Raw genomic sequence first — 12,916 nt, 5'->3', positions numbered from 1 at the left:
GACACCCCGATTAGGACTGTGTCGGGTTATATAGCCGCTACATATTATCATTAAATCATGTTTAGACTGCTTTTATATTGTTTAACTGTTTTAAATTGTGAATCGGGTTTAATTGGCTGGCCTTGTCTTCACGAGAGGCACCATCGCGACTGGATTCGGGGTTAGGTTCGTGACACTATCACAACCGCATGAGCAACTCAAGTTCCATTTAATAAAGTCATAATATTTCCCCCGGTACCTCGTGCCTATATCATAATCTATCATTAATCAAATCATCATATTTCTCCCGGCACCTTGTGCCCACATGTTTCTGTCTCACATTTCGCAACAACATTCTCATGTTACTCAATCCATAGGGTCCATAACCCAATATAGTTAAGAATGTACAAAGAGCCTCATTTACTTAATATAAAGTAGAGTACAACTTCCAACCCAATTAGAAAAATCAACAAGAAAAGATGAAATTATTTTAGAAATCATTTGAATAAAGAAAATACTCTTTTAAATTAAAGTATAATATTGAATGAATCATTACCTTTGACACAAGAAATCAATAAATCAAAACATAGTAGAAATTCCTTTTTAAGTAAAAATTTAGAATCATACAAAAGTGAACCATAAGGTTCCGGGTGTCCGTCACGGCCTATGGGTTTGGATTGTGACAAAAGTGGTATCAGAGCAGTTCTGTTCTAGGGAGTCTACAAGTCGTGTCTAGTAGAGTCTTGTTTATGGGTGTGTCGTGCACCACACATATAAGCAGGAGGCTACAGGGCATTTAAGACTGTCACTCTTTCTTCTTACTCTAGATCGTATGGTAGAACTCACTTATAAGAATTCAAATTTTGAAATTCTATTTTATTCATAATAAGACGATACCTACATCCGGAAAGAAGGTTGAAAGAGAGACAACTGTGGAAGAGCTGAGTCAGAGGAATTGGATTTTTGTATGATGCCTACGATAAGTAAATATAAGGTCTTTGGAAGATCATGGGTGTACTAAAAGGTGTAAGCTTCCTGATAAGAAGCCTTAAGGCAAGAACACCTATCCACCTTAATGGTGAAAGACAATGAGAGATTTAGAAGATAAATACAAGTTTCCACAAGCAAAAGAAGCAAGATGAAGAAGAGTACAAGGCGCCCAATTAATGAAGGTTAACAATGTTTATAATTCCGACGGAGGAATATAAGCTTTTTGAGTTATATTCAATAGTAACAGAGGTATGTATAATTGGTCGTACCCATCTCAATTATGCTCTATGGGGGCTAACAGGTGTATTTTATGAAAAGGACGGAACATCAAGATCCGGCTGGGGTTAGAGTAACCCAAAATGGTGAATGGATTGTTTGTTGTTTACCGTGAAAATGGTAATAACAATTAAATTTATGTATGGGACTCCAAAAATACATGATCTATTTTTATGCTAGTTGTGAAGTAGTGGATTCTACGTATGTGAGACTTAGAAACAAAATAAAAGTTAAGGATAAGGCGATAATCAAACCGTTGGGCCAATTATAGGGGCCTCGAGCTTGTCGATTCGGGGCCTCGAGGTCGATTCCGAAGCTTGGCAGGGAGCTATCGAGGGGGGTGGTCGGAAAGTTGCTAGAATTTCTAGAATATTGTAGTAAGGTAAGAAAAGCTCAAGAAAGATTGGAGCCGTTCGGAGGTCATTTCGCGCAAGAATGCTATTTTGGAATATCGGACTAACTCTGTTAAGGTAAGTATCTTGCCTAACCTTGTGTAGGGGACTACCCCTTATGATTTGAGTCCTCTATGCTAATTATAGTCCGTGCACGCAAGGTGACGAGTGTGTGCTCGGTCTTATTTGTGGGAGAATTGCCCTTTAAGATTCTTAGGTCCTTATGTTCATTATGTGGGAAGTATTCAATTATGATTGAGTTACCTAATTGCATAATTTACCTCTATTTGTTCCATACAATGTTGTTAGCCTTCTTCTAATTCTTACCTGTTACTTGGCATTATTTGCCTTAATTGAAGTAATTGTTCTCCTTATTGTTTGTTATCTCCTAATTGGAAATTCCTCTATGACCCTGTGTATATATGCTATGTGTCCAAAATGTTGTGATTGTCAGTATGGTTATCACATGCTTATGTCTTGTTATTTTGTTAAGGTTATTGCACTTCTTGGTTTCTCCATGATTCTCTTGTTGCTATGTAATCATACTCTTGGTGGTGAATTTCCTTGGGATTGGATTGTTGGATTGTTGTTTATTCTCTTGCCGGGATGTATTGTTTTCATTGTTTGAGTGAGGAAGAGTGTAAAGCACGAAGGGTGATGCCATGCATGATATTGTGAGGAAGAGTGTAAAGTACGAAGGGTGATGCCATGAATGATATTTGTGAGAGAATGTAAAGCATGAAGCGTGATGCCGTGCAAATATTGTGAAGAAAAAGCACGAAGGGTAATGCCGTGCCGCACAATGTACCATTCCGTACTGATTCTATTGATTTTTATGGTGAGGATGAGAGTAAAAGCACGAAGGGTAGTACCGTGTACGTGTTATTGAATTCCTGACTCTCGTTGATAATTGAATTATGAATTTCTTTATATTCCTTTATTGGTTTCTTTTTAATACATGATATTATGGACTCCCTTGCCTGAATTACTTTTTGAATGTTGCTTGGGTGAGGAAGATTGTAAAGCACGAAGGGTGATGCCGTGCATATGGTGAGAAAAGAGTGATAAAGCACGAAAAAGGGTGATGCCGTGCACATTTATATTATTCTTATGGTGAGAAAAGAGTGATAAAGCACGAAGGGTGATTCCGTGCACATTTATATTATTCATATGGTTAGGAAAGAGTGATAAAACACGAAGGGTGATGCCGTGCACATTTATATTATTGATTGCAGGGTGAGGATTGAGAGTAAAAGCACGAAGGGTGATGTCGTGCACTTTCTGTTTGCTGTGTTTATTTGTTGTTATCAATTCAAGTGTTTTAACAGTTCAGAATTCCCTTACTGATGTGATCCTTTGTGTTGGAACCCGTATTGTTTTCAATAGCTCGCCGCATTTATATAAATCTTTCAATACTTAAATTTTCAACAATTGTTATACCTCTAATTCAATTGGCTTCTCAATTAAATCTCCTTAGAATGTCTAGGTCGTATTAGGGCAAGCCACTCAGTCAATAATGACTCAACTCTCAGCAATCAGCGCTAATGCTCAATAAGTACCTTATTATAACCGCTACAGCGTGCAACCCGATCCATATATATAGTCGACTGCGCTCACTAGGGTGTGCAGACTCCAGAGGGGCTCCTACAGCCCAAGCACTATATCGCTGCGGTGTGCAGCCCGATCCATATATTGCTGCGGCGTCCAGCCCAATCCATATGCATATATATATATTACTGCGACGTGAAGCCCGATCCATAAATATATAATCCTTACAACCAGGCCCTCGGCCTCCTCAGTCACTAACCTCACAATCAGACCCCCAGTCTATCTCAGTCATCAACCTCACAATCAGGCCTTTACCTCATTTAGGTATTTCATCAAACACTATGTGTGTGCATTCGACTACAGCTCTTAATCATAGAATTAGTTCATCCAACTACTACAATTTACCAACAATTCATCCCACCATTATTCTTTAACAATTTATACTCCTAACATCACATGTGTGATCAATAATTCACACCCAACCAACAAAATTCCATCAAATGATTACTTTTCAATCTTTACAATGGGTATTCATTTAACTTGAGAATTTATGGCTTCCAATAATCATACCATGAGTTACAATACTTAATTCATACTTATATTCTCATAATAAATCCGTACATGTAGGTTTAAGGGTGTAGAATTACCTTTTGAAACAAATCTTGTTAAAATCTCCCTTTTAGTTCTTAAAGAAATTTCTTGAAGATCTAAGTATTTTATGTGTAGATTTCATCAATACTAGTGTAAAAATGATGTAAGTTCATACCAAAATAATGGGGATTGCTTACCTTGAAGATGTAAGGAGTTGGTGGTCTTGAGTGGGTGAAGAAGAACCCCAAGTTTCGTCCAAATGAAATGGGGAAAATGAACCCCGAAATTGTATTTATAGGCCCAGATTTCGGATGCTATGCGGATGCTATGGCAGCACTTCACAGCCAGCCCCTCTTTTCGGATCCTATGCGGATGCTTCACATCAGCGCAGTTCTCCGCCAGCCCTTTGTAATTGGGTCATAACTTCTTATAGAAAAGTCCAAATGATGAACGGTTTAAAGCGTTGAAAACTAGACTCAAAGAGATTTAATTTGATAAGGTGTGCATCACACAAATTGTTATACCCATGTATATATGCTCGTCCAAAATGAGGTCTTGCAAGTACTCGTTTGTAACTTTAGTCTATTATGATATTTTCCAACTTGACTTAGACTTAGGACTTCACCTTAGATCCCATATATCTTGTAGTACAACTCATAAACTTGCTATCATATCCAATTGGTATCCATCATAGTAATAGACCTCTTCCACATATAAAATAATATAATTAGAACACGTCAACTTTCTTACTTCGCCAAAACACGCCGAATAGTCCTATGGACTTCCAAATCAAAATTTGGACATACGTCTAAGTCCGAAATCACCATACAAATCTATTGATATCATTAAAATTCCATTTCAGGGTCGTTTGCTCAAAAGTCAACTCTCCGGTCAACTCTTTCCATTTGAGCTTCAAAAATAAGATTTTGTTTTTTTTTTCTCTAAATTTAACTCCGAATCTTACGAAAATCAAACTTGACAATACATGCGGGTCATAATGTGTATTACAACGCTTCTTGGGGTCTTAAGCTATTGAACGAGATGCAAATTCTTAAAACGAAAATTGGGGTCGTTGCATTCTCCACCTCTTAAATAAACGTTCGTCCTCGAACGTGCTAAGATTATTCTGAGGTTACCAAATTGATGTTTCTACTTTTACACATATACTCATGGTTGATCCCACATTACCACATTTGAAATAAGTTCAACAATACCATTTCAATTGAGGATATTTCTCTTACCCATATTTGTAAACTTTAAGACCAAATTTCTTACACTCCGAACATTTTCAAAAAGGTCCGATTTTCACATCATCACACGATCTTAGTCTCACATGGCTATAGCAACTCGTGCCTACGCACACATCAACTTTTTAATAGCGCTTAACGGTTGTTACATCCTCCCCCACTTAGGGTCATTCACCCTCAAAATAAGAAGTAGAGTCCGCTCTCAAACACATAATGTAACTTTTCTTTTTCTTCGCACATCTCAATGTCCCAAATTTTTCTAACTCTCAAATTTTTCAGAAATTTCGACAGAGTCTCCCCTGTAATTGGGCCTATCCACCTGTCAGAGTAACACCAAAACAACTCCTAACAACACACCCACAACCCAACAAAGCACCGAAATGTATATATCAATAAAACTAATCTCTGCATTACAAGAGTGACATTATCATAAAGATATCTGGACCTGAAACACATCATATGTATGACCATAACTGCATCTCTGGTCTTAATAGTCATTCATAATCGATTACAAATCGCCAATTAATCTCATGCCAACAAAAATCTCATTTCAAACCTCCATTTTCTAACGAGGCATGAAGACATCATAATTAATTACCCGAATTAATGAGTCACATTTAACGCCACCTGGGCACTTATCTTGTGGGCAAAATCTCAATAGTTACAATAAATTGGCAAAATATGCACAGATATATTCATACAAGAATTTTCAAATAAGCCTCATATGTATGACTCCCTATTAATACTATAGTACAAATTTTAATTTCACAAAAGGAGAATTTAAACAAATAAATTTTTCACCACAAGGACCTCATCCTTATATAACATTCACCGCAACTTGTAGCCCGGCTTAAATATCTCACATCATAAAAAAATATATGAGGATCTCGTCCTCAACTTCGTACCACAAGTAATATGCACATTGTGCCAACTGAAATTTTCCATTTCCTTTCTTTTTCTTCTAAATAAATTCCATCAAACAAAATCACAACATATAATGAACCCTCACACCGATAGGGAATAAAATTCACAATTTAAATCAATTTTCCTCAAATCACATCAAAACCCACATCACAACTATTTTTAGTGACTAACACATAATGATAGACATAGCTATCTCCATATAATCTCCCAACAGAAGTATTAACATAAGTAAGTTTAAGATTACGAAGCTCACTCATGATTGGAGCATATTAGGAGGGTTTGCCTCGATACTCAGAATCGAATCAAGTTAGGGAAATTGTTACTTTATAATAACTCGAGATCGTACTTGTAACGACACCATCTAGTGTAGCGACTCAGCTATACCATAGCAAATATATCAATGGGTAGGGCCTCCACCTCTTAGGCGCCATCTACCCGCTTTTCCTCCACCCCTAATTGGTAGTGTAAGTAGAGTAGTAACTGTAATAGAGTACGTGGCACGTGTGCTCTGATGGAACAGATTTCTCCTAAGTCTAGGACAATTTCGCAGGATGTTCCTAGTATCACCATATTCATAACAACCCATCCGCAGTTTGACTGCTCATACTGAGTCCGTACCGGATAACTTAAATAACTATTGCAGTAAATTCCATGCCATTGGTACATTAAAAGATGATAGCCCCACGCGAGTGTTGTGATTAACTTAAGACTACGAGTATACTAAATATGTTTCCATGACTCTGCTGATACTGAAACGTAGAATTATTAAGGACACGGGAATATCTCAAGTCTCATCATCATCCCATTCAAATCTCAGCTCTTGATCATATACAAGTTTTGGAAAAACTTTCAATACCACATAAATACATCTCAGGCCAAAATTGGCATAACACACGACCCTGCAATTTGATCATTGATAGTGGACTCCCCTTACTTGGCATGAAGCCATAGGTCACAAAATCTGATAATCCACAATGTTAACCTTCACAGCTCATATAAGTCATCCAGACGCCAGGGCCCATTGTAGCCCTACATGATTCACTAGGTGATCTCTTAATACTTCCGCATCTTCAATCTTGGCAACACGTGGTAACAATGATTGAGCAATCTTGGCTCCCTTATACCCCTTTATGGTACCACTGACTATTGGCGCATAGTTATTATCGAGTGCGCAATTTCATACATGAGTGGATGTAAAACAACATAAGCTATATGCTTAAAGTTGAATAAATGCCGCACGATAAGGAATGAAAGAAGTGAGGTTATCCTAATAGTTTTGTAGCCTCTCGAAGATAAGTATAAACGTCTCCATACCGATCCGCAAGACTCTACTAAACTCTCTTATGACTTGTAGTATCTATAAACCTACAGCTCTAATACCAACTTGTCACGACCCAAAATCTCTCCAAAGGAGTCGTGATGACACCTAGTCTCTAAACTAGGTAAGCCTAACATTTTCTGCAATAAAATGGATATTTACCAACTTTAAATTAAATTACTCTGAATAAATTACAATTCCCAAAACCGGTAGTACAAGTCATAAGCCTTTCTAGGAGTAGTTATACAAAATAATACATTACTGTTCCGAAACAAGGGAACATATGGAAATAAGTACAATTAAAGGTGACTCTGAGGCCTGCGAACGCTGCAATAGGTTTACCTTGAGTCTCCACCGCAATGATCCGTACAACCACTAACAATCAATTACATGGATCTGTACAAAAAAATGTACAGAAGAGTAGTATGATCACACCACGGCGGTGCCCAGAAAGTATCAGGACTAACCTCGGTGGAGTAGTGATGAGGTACAGTCAAGACACTCACTAGTCTAACAACCTGTGCAATATAGCATACAAAAAATAATAGGAAACAAATAACAATGATGACAACAATAATCAACTAGTGATATAAACAGCAGGCAACAAGAACACCATAAATATTTCTCAACGAACAATGAATACAAGTGAAATTAGTTAATCAAACCCTTCAAATATAAATCTTTCAAGTAAGCATCTTTTGAATATAATTCTTTCAAGTAAAGGTCACCTTGTGACGCCTCATTTTATAATCATAAATAATATATATATCAGCCCACTTGCATATTTTCACGGCACCTCGTGCCAATATTTCTTTCACAATGTCATAATATTTTCCCCGGCACCTCGTGCCTATATCATAAGCTATTATTAATCAAATCATCATATTTCTCCCGGCACCTTGTGCCCACATGTTTCTATCTCACATTTCGCAACAACATTCTCATGTTACTCAGTCCATAGGGTCCGTAACCTAATACAATTAAGAATGTTCAAAGATCCTCATTTACTTAATATAAAGTAGAGTACAACTTCCAACCCAATTAGGAAAATCAACAAGAAAAGATGAAGTTATTTTAGAAATCATTTGAATAAATAAAATATTGTTTTCAATTAAAGTACAATATTGAATGAATCATTACCTTTGACACGAGAAATCAATAAATCAAAACATAGTAGAAATTTCTTTTTAAGTAAAAATACGACCTCAGACGTTCTAAGGAGATTTAATTGAGAAGCCAGTTGAATTAGAGGTATAATAATTGTTGAAAATTTAAGTATTGAAAGCTTTATATAAATGCACCACCCTTCGTGCTTTATCACTCGTTCCTCACCATATGAATAATATAAATGTGCACGGAATCACCCTTCGTGCTTTATCACTCTTTTCTCACCATAAGAATAATATAAATGTGCACGACATCACCCTTCGTGCTTTATCACTCTTTTCTCACCATATGCACGACATCACCCTTCGTGCTTTACACTCTTCCTCACCCAAGCAACATTCACAAAGCAATTCAGGCAAGGGAGTCCATAATATCATGTATTAACAAGAAACCAATAAAGTAATATAAAGAAAATCATAATTCAATTATCAACGAGAGTCAGGAATTCAATAACACATACACGGCACCACCCTTTGTGCTTTTACTCTCATCCTCACCATAAAAATCAATAGAATCAGCACGGAATGGTACATCGTGTGACACGACATCACCCTTCGTGCTTTACACTCTCTCACAAATATCATGCAGGGCATCACCCTTCGTGCTTTACACTCTTCCTCACAATATCATGCACGGCATCACCCTTCATGATTTACACTCTTCCTCACCCAAATAATGAAAACAATACATCCCGGCAAGGGAATCAACAACAATCCAACAATCCAATCCCAAGGAAATTCACCACCAAGAGTATGATTACATAGCAATAAGAGAATCATGGAGAAACCAAAAAGTGCAATAACCTTAACAAAACAACAAGACATAAGCATGTGATAACCACGCTGACAATCACAATAGTTTGGACACATAGCATATATACACGGGGTCATAGAGGAATTTCCAATTAGGAGATAACAAAATAATAAGAAGAACAATTACTTCAATTAAGGCAAATAATGCCAAGTAACATGTAAGAATTAGAGGAAGGCTAACAACATTGTTTGGAACAAATAGAGGTAAATTATGCAATTAGGTAACTCAATCAAAACTGAATACTTCCCACATAATGAACATAAGGACCTAAGAATCTTAAAGGGAAATTCTCCCAGAAATAAGATCGAGCACTTGCTCGTCACCTCACATGCGCGGACTACAATTAGCATAGAGGACTCAAATCCTAAGGGGTAGTGCCCCCCACAAGGTTAGGCAAGATACTTACCTTAAAGGAGTTAGTCCAAGTCACAACCCTACACCCAGACCCGGTCGTGATGGCGCCTCTCGTGAAGACAAGGCCAACCAATTAAACCCAATTCTCTTTTTAAACAGGTAAATAACATAAAAGCAATCTAAAAAATGATTTAGCAATACTAAGTAGCAGATAATATCAATAAGTGCGGAAGTACAACCCAACACAGCCCTAACCGGGGTGTCACTAGTCATGAGCATCTATAAGTCAAAATACAACCCACTATGTCTATAAACTAGTACAACTGTCTGAAAAGAAAGATAAAACTGATAAAGGAGTAGAGACACAGGGCTGCGGACGCCAAGCAGCTACCTCGTGAGCTCCAAATGTCTGCCTGAAGCTGGAGGGATCAACACTCGGGAGCGGAACCAGCTACACCTGAATCTGCACACAGGGTGCATGGAGTAAAGTGAGTACTCCAACTCAGTGAGTAACAAATGTAAATAAAGACTAGAAGTAGGAAATCACGTAAGGCACAAAGCATTTTATAATGAAGCAGTAAAACCATTTCAAAACAGTAAAACAGTGAAAGATAGGTAAAATCCTTTAACTCAAAATTTAACTTCTTGAAAAGCCTTTTTCAATGATTAAGTAGGCAATTGACAGTCAATTATGAAAAGTAAACACATAAAGGCTCGCCCCTCGGGCACAGTATCAACAAATATGCCCCTCGGGCAACATCTCATAACAGTACCAGCTTCTCGGGCAATCACATAGAACAATACCAGCCCCTCGGGCTCAATCTCACATCACAATAGGTACCCGCGCTCACTGGGGGTGTGCAGACTCCTGGAGGGGGCCCTTACGGCTCAAGCGCAATAACAAGCCATCTAGTGGCATCAAAACTAGGCCATCGGCCTCATATCAATCAAGCTACCTCATGGCGCACATATCTCAGGCCCTCGGCCTCAAATCAGTATCAGTGTTTCCTCACAATATATGCCCTCGGCCTTAGTCAAAAATCCTCACAAGCCCCTCGGACAATAGTAAGACAATGTTTCTCAGACCAAACATCATTTAAAATGTCATTTAAGTATTAAAACTGAGTAAACATGGCTTAGTAGTAAAACAGTGGAAAATAACATGACTGAGTTCAAGTATAAAGTCAAAACAGTGAGGAAATATCAATAAAAATCCCCAAAGGGTTCAAATAGTTGGCACTTGGCCCAAATATGGCATTCAACCCAAATAATGATGATAGCAAATAGTTTGCAATCAAATACACGGTAAAATCATCAATCGAGATGGACCAAGTCACAATCCCCAATAGTGCACGACCCCACGCTCGTCATCAAGTGTGTGCCTCACCTCAATATAGCACTACGATGTGCAAATCCGTGGTTTCAAACCCTCAGAACATCATTGACAATCGTTGCTCACCTCGAACCAGCTAAATCTCTAGCTTGTGACGCCTTTTCCCCTCGAATCGGCCTCCACGCCCGTCAAATCTATCCAAAATTAGAACGAGGACGTCAAAATATGCTAAGGGAATGAAGCCCAAGCAAAAACAATCAATAAAGAGCAAAAATCCCGAAATTACCAAAACCCCAGGCCCACATCTCGAAATTCTGAAATTTTTACACCAATAGATTCCTTATCTTCCCATGAGTTCATACATATTTTCAAATCCGACCCAAATGGTCCTTCAAATCCTCAATTAAAAGTCTAAATTTTCAAGCCCTAGTTCCTCAATTTTTGGTTTAATTTCCATGATTTTCTAGGTGGAAGTCACATAATAATCGAGTTTTTAGTCCAAAATCCTTACCTCCCAATGATTCCCCTTGAATCCCTCTTCAATCTCCTTCAAAAATATCCCAAAATGACCAACTATGGAGGAAATAAACCCAATCCTCGCGGACAAGACGAATTTAAAAACATTCTGCCCAGACCTTATTTCCTTCTTCGCGAACGCAGTCAAACCCTCGCGTTCGCGAAGCACAATCTTACTTTGAACAATTTTTCCTCTATGCGAACCCGACATGACCATCGTGAACGCAATGGTTCCCCAATCTTAACCTTCATGAACGCACACCCTCTCTCGTGAACGCGAAGAACAAACACAACCTCAGATTAGCTGACCAAAAAGACCCTACGCGAACGCGACTTACATCTTGCGAACGCGATGCACGAGCATCCAGCCCCTTCGCGAATGTGGATCATCCCTCGTGAATGTGAAGGCTAAACTTCCACTGGCCTACACTAACTCTTCATGAATGCAAGGGTCCACTCGTGAACACGAAGAGTAAAAGCCTGCAACAGCTGAACCTGCAACTTCTGCAATTTTTCCAACTTCAAAATGATCTGATTGACCACCCGAAACTCACCCGAGGCCCCCGGGACCTCAACCAAAGGCACCAACATGTCCTAAAACGTTATTCAAACTTGTTCCAATCATAAAAATGCCTCAAACAACATCAAATCACCGAAAACACATCGGATTCAAGCCAAACTTTCTAAAATCTTCCGAATTACGCTTTTGATAAAAAACCCATCCAAACCACCTCCGAATGATTGGAAATTTTGTACAGATATCCCAATGGCACAACAGAACTACTAAAACTCTCAGAATTCCATTCCGACTCCTATATCAAAATCTCGCCTACCAACCGGAAATCGCCAAAATATCAACTTCGCCAATTCAAGCCTAAATCTACTCCAAGCCTCCAAAACTCATTCCGATCATGCTCCTAAGTCACAAATCACCTTCCAAAGCTAACCAAACCATCGAAACTCACATCCGAGCCCTCTAACACATAAGTCATCCGGTTGACTTTTTTAACTTATGCTTCCTCAAAAGAGACTAAGTATCTCAAACCTTACCAAATTTATTTCGAATTTGATTCGGCCAACCCGAGACCACATAACATGGATAAACAAAGCATAAAGAAGCAGAAATGGGGAAAACGGAGTGGTAACTCATGAGATGACTAGCTGGGTCGTCATAAACTCCCCAACTTAAACAACCGTTTGTCCTCGAATGAGTCAAGAAACATACCTGAAGCCTCAAATAGGTAAGGATATCTACTCTGTATCTCCCGCTCGATCTACTAGGTAGACTCCACCACGGGCCGACCTCTCTACTGCACTTTCATTGAAGCTATATCCTTTGACCTCAACTTTCGAACCTGACGACCCAAAATAGTTATTGGCTCCACATCATAGGTCAAATCATCATCCAACTAAACCGTGCTGAAATCTAGAACATAAGACAAGTCCCCAATATACATCCGTAGCATAG

The sequence above is a fragment of the Nicotiana tabacum genome, chromosome 20 (genome assembly GCF_000715075.1).
Source record: "Nicotiana tabacum cultivar K326 chromosome 20, ASM71507v2, whole genome shotgun sequence".
Lineage (NCBI taxonomy): Eukaryota > Viridiplantae > Streptophyta > Magnoliopsida > Solanales > Solanaceae > Nicotiana > Nicotiana tabacum.
The sequence above is the reverse complement of the archived record's forward strand: the minus strand, read 5'-3'. Positions refer to the sequence as shown.